This window comes from Schistocerca nitens, chromosome 7 (genome assembly GCF_023898315.1).
Source record: "Schistocerca nitens isolate TAMUIC-IGC-003100 chromosome 7, iqSchNite1.1, whole genome shotgun sequence".
NCBI lineage: Eukaryota > Metazoa > Arthropoda > Insecta > Orthoptera > Acrididae > Schistocerca > Schistocerca nitens.
The window spans coordinates 137,349,414-137,354,824 of record NC_064620.1 but is presented as its reverse complement, the minus strand read 5'-3'; the positions used below and the strand labels follow the sequence as shown (position 1 = coordinate 137,354,824).

The 5,411-nt window shown below is 47.3% G+C and overlaps 1 pseudogene; it reads left to right on the top strand.

The window, feature by feature from the left end:
- Positions 1-4,962: 4,962 nt before the first annotated feature.
- LOC126196085 (5S ribosomal RNA) lies at positions 4,963-5,080 on the top strand (annotated as a pseudogene).
- Positions 5,081-5,411: the final 331 nt, after the last annotated feature.

Below are 5,411 nucleotides of genomic sequence, written 5' to 3'. Positions count from 1 at the left end.
CTTGACTGTACAGTATAAAAATTTTGCATAGAACAGTATTTCGCATCTACACCTTCTTTCACTCTCATAACGAAACACAATGATAGTAGTAATTAATAAAGAGTTAGAAAATTAAACAGACAAAACCGGAAAAAAATTAACAGTGTTTTGACCGCAGCTCCAACAGTATCCGTCAGCTATTGAGCTCATCATATCGCATAGAAACCACAGACACTCGATCTATCTGACGCCACCTGTCTTGCGCGTGACTCGGGCTGCACGTCTAATCACTGCTGTAACGTCCCATCTGAATAGGCATGATGCGAAGCGCTACACCTCACTACCTTTCGTAATATTCCTCGTAAAGCACGTAGTCATAGTTGCTATCACAACCTCACATCTTCACAAGTTAGTTCTCTACCTGGTCGAAGTAGTTTTCGGACAAGACATTCAGAACGATGTCAGACGAATCCCTGTCTCTGGCACCAGATTTGATAGCTTTACTCTCCCAGTCAATACTCCGCTTACAGCAGTATGATGCGAAACCATTAACGATATTCTGCAAGTTCTCCTACAGCTCCTTACCCAGGTGGTCTATAAAGGCATACGATTACCATTTTTGAACGCTCGTCGATGTTTAATTCCACCCAGATTATTTCACTTTCGGAATCAGTGATAATCTCGCTAAATATTATCGAGTTCTTTGCTGCAATAAGTACGCCATCAATATTGATGAGTTGCCTATCATGTAGACAAATATTCTAATCTGAACATAGGATTTCAACTTTCCGTTCCAAATACTATCTGGGCACTATAACCTCCAATCAGAGATACTGACTTGGGACCTTCCCTTGGATGCTCCTCCAGTTTACTATTAACCTTTTGTATATTTACTATTAACCTTTACTATTAACGTTTTGTATATCCGATCTGGGAGGACGAGTGTTCTCTGAGGAAATTGTGGTTGTTGTAACCTTGATTTTGGTATGCATTTCATCTTTGATCTCAAGGGGGGGGGGGGATGGTCCTCTAACCCAAAAGAAATAATATGCTTGTTGTAAATAGTGTAACTGTTCTGCACCTACATTTTGTTGATTCCTTCGTACCAACTGCCCGTCACCACCCGCCCGGCCGTTTTTGCTCCATGACGTTCACCAATTATTTTGTCTATACGAGTATAACATACTAGCCTGTGTAACTACTCAACTTGTGTGTCGTTTATCTCCTGTACATTCTTATACTTTGAGTAATACACTCCTGGAAATTGAAATAAGAACACCATGAATTCATTGTCCCGGGAAGGGGAAACTTTATTGACACATTCCTGGGGTCAGATACATCACATGATCACACTGACAGAACCACAGGCACATAGACACAGGCAACAGAGCATGCACAATGTCGGCACTAGTACAGTGTATATCCACCTTTCGCAGCAATGCAGGCTGCTATTCTCCCATGGAGACGATCGTAGAGATGCTGGATGTAGTCCTGTGGAACCGCTTGCCATGCCATTTCCACCTGGCGCCTCAGTTGGACCAGCGTTCGTGCTGGACGTGCAGACCGCGTGAGACGACGCTTCATCCAGTCCCAAACATGCTCAATGGGGGACAGATCCGGAGATCTTGCTGGCCAGGGTAGTTGACTTACACCTTCTAGAGCACGTTGGGTGGCACGGGATACATGCGGACGTGCATTGTCCTGTTGGAACAGCAAGTTCCCTTGCCGGTCTAGGAATGGTAGAACGATGGGTTCGATGACGGTTTGGATGTACCGTGCACTATTCAGTGTCCCCTCGACGATCACCAGTGGTGTACGGCCAGTGTAGGAGATCGCTCCCCAGACCATAATGCCGGGTGTTGGCCCTGTGTGCCTCGGTCGTATGCAGTCCTGATTGTGGCGCTCACCTGCACGGCGCCAAACACGCATACGACCATCATTGGCACCAAGGCAGAAGCGACTCTCATCGCTGAAGACGACACGTCTCCATTCGTCCCTCCATTCACGCCTGTCGCGACACCACTGGAGGCGGGCTGCACGATGTTGGGGCGTGAGCGGAAGACGGCCTAACGGTGTGCGGGACCGTAGCCCAGCTTCATGGAGACGGTTGCGAATGGTCCTCGCCGATACCCCAGGAGCAACAGTGTCCCTAATTTGCTGGGAAGTGGCGGTGCGGTCCCCTACGGCACTGCGTAGGATCCTACGGTCTTGGCGTGCATCCGTTCGTCGCTGCGGTCCGGTCCCAGGTCGACGGGCACGTGCACCTTCCGCCGACCACTGGCGACAACATCGATGTACTGTGGAGACCTCACGCCCCACGTGTTAAGCAATTCGGCGGTACGTCCACCCGGCCTCCCGGTTGCCCACTATACGCCCTCGCTCAAAGTCCGTCAACTGCACATACGGTTCACGGCCACGCTGTCGCGGCATGCTACCAGTGTTAAAGACTGCGATGGAGCTCCGTATGCCACGGCAAACTGGCTGACACTGACGGCGGCGGTGTACAAATGCTGCGCAGCTAGCGCCATTCGACGGCCAACACCGCGGTTCCTGGTGTGTCCGCTGTGCCGTGCGTGTGGTCATTGCTTGTACAGCCCTCTCGCAGTGTCCGGAGCAAGTATGGTGGGTCTGACACACCGGTGTCAATGTGTTCTTTTTTCCATTTCCAGGAGTGTATGATACGTAACATAAGATTTATTTGTTCATAACTCCCGTGTGAATTTCAGTATGCCTGTATTTTTGTATAGATGTATAGCTGTAAGAGACCACGTATCTTTAGAAAGTCTTTGGACAGCTATAAATTGTCAGTGATTTAGTCTGGACTATCTGTTTAGTCGTCAGTCGTCTAAGAGTGGCATAGACGGACTAGACATTACCAAATGAAACCGTGACGAAACGCGGCGTTTCTCTTCGCAACGAATCCCAGCCTGCCGGCTGCTTGTCGTAAGACTCGTTTTATGTCGTGGTTCTGCTTTGTATTGCTCCTCACTACTACTCCAGCTGTTTTGCAGTTACTGTTTCTCGTGATTTACCATCAAAAGTGTAGTGGAACAATATTGGGACTTTCTGTCTCTTTAGTGGTAGGCTAATACGTTTTACCTATTTATCTTGAACATCAACTGCCAGTTCTCCGCACCATGTCTTTCTCTTTTCCGACACTATTTTCTGACAGTGCGACTTTTCTATGCACAGTTGCATCACCTCACAGAAATTCCGACTTTAGCTATACACAGTGTCCCAGGAGGAATCGTTAGTATTCAGTGAAACGACAGGAACGATCATTTGAAGCTAAGAACACCATGTGGACTTATACCCTATTCCCAGTGATTTCCGAGATAGAACACATTTAATGTACATTTGCTTCAGGGTTAGTGGCGTACTCGTTTCAGTCTTACCCATTTAACCTCTCTGGGGTTTTATTGTAGCCATCCTCCCTCATCGCTTTCAACCTCCTCACTCGGGCTGCCTTCTGCCAATAACCTAGCCAGCTGCAGGCGCAATTGCCCGTGTTGTTTAACGACGACTTAGTGTGACTGACTGAGAGTGTACCGGAGAGAAACATCGGTTAATAGTGTTCGTACACGCGCTGGTTAAAATGCCACACTAACGAAGAATATGCAAATATGGTGTACGTTTACGGCTTCTGCGACGATAGTGCTCCTGCTGTTGTCGAACAATACTGTCCATTCTTTCCGCCACGTCGAATTCCTAGTCGTAGAATGTGAATGTGTCAAAAATACTTATTTTTCAAGTGATATTTTGTGGAGCGTATGTTGTAATGTTTACCAAATGTTGTACTTGTGTAAACCTGACAATGTACTCACTATTACAGAAAATAAAGAAAAAAAACAGACGAAGCATCACGTAGGAATTATTCGAGTGGGACGGAAGTCAGTAGATGTAAATGTAAAGACAAGCAAATTGGCTACAGATGTGCATTTTCAAGTTCTCGCGGCGTAATGAATAGTCCATTAAATTTCGGGCATGCAGCCGCGCAAATAAAATTTCCTCGACTGATATTTCGGCCGCGTGTCGCCCAGCCATCCTCAGAGTGAGTCACAAGACTGACGACAAGATGCCAAGCGCGGCCTTATATGCTTCACCGCGGCGGTACTGCGCATGCGGGTCACAGACGCTGGTCGACGGCAAAGAAATACGCCTACACATGCGCCGCCAGTGGCGAAGGCGTACAGACATTCGATTCGTTTATCGATCTATGTTCGGCGGAGGTGACACCATGACGACCCCAAGAGCCACATTCCATGCTTTGTCCAAATTAAAACCATTATCTCTATTTATTAAATTATTACCTAGCCTAATCTTTATAGCTTCCTTGAAGACAGAATTCCAAATGAAAGAGGCGGCTGTTAAAGTCTTCACGTCGCTGTAGCTCATGGAATGCTCTGTATGAATACAATGTTCGGCCGCAGCCGACTTGTCTGGCTGTGATAAGCGTGTGTATCTCCGATGCTCCACACATCTTTCATGAACGCATGTTGTTTGACCTATGTATGACTTCTCACAATTTCCGCAAGATATCTGATACACACCCGCTTTACGAAGCAGTAAATCGTCCTTTACAGAGCCGAGTAAAGCTGCAATGTTTGTGGGAGGCCGGAAGATCATCTTAACACAATGTTTCTCAAGAATACGGTCTATCTTTGAGGAAAGAGCACCCACATAGGGCGAAAAAGGACTTGATATGAAGGAATTACTGTCTTCTTCCCCATCACATACCTGCATTCTAAGTTTCACATTGAATGCTCTACGAATTTGTTGCAGGGAAAATCCATTCGCTTTAAAAGTGCTCTTGAGGTATGTGAGCCCTTCTTACAAATTATCTTTATCGGATATACAGTGCGCCCTATGCACTAAGGTCTTAAGGACACCTATGGTCTGTGAACGGTGATGGTAGCTACTGGAATGTAGATATAGGTTTGTGTGTATTGGCTTAAGACATACGGCACGTCCTAATGTGCCATCGCCAACGACCTTGCCACAGTGGTAACACCGGTCCCCGTCAGATCACCGAAGTTAAGCGCTGTCGGGCTGGGCTAGCAATTAGATGGGTAACCATCCGGTCTGCCGAGCGCTGTTGGAAAGCGGGGTGAACTCAGCCCTTGTGAGGCAACCTCAGGAGCTACTTGATTGAGAAGTAGCGGCTCCGGTCTCGGAAACTGACATACGGCCGGGAGAGCGGTGTGTTGACCACATGACCCTCCATATCCGCATCCAGTGACACCTGTGGTCTGAGGATGACACGGCGGCCGGTCGGTACCGTTGGGCCTTCATGGCCTGTTCGGGAGGAGTTTTAATGTGCTATCAACGACAACATCCAAAAAGGGGAGGCAGCCGTCTCTTTGTATGTCCACAGTAAATTTTATACTAGCTTGGATTGAATTCAGATGCTCAAGAAATCAATGTAATTCATC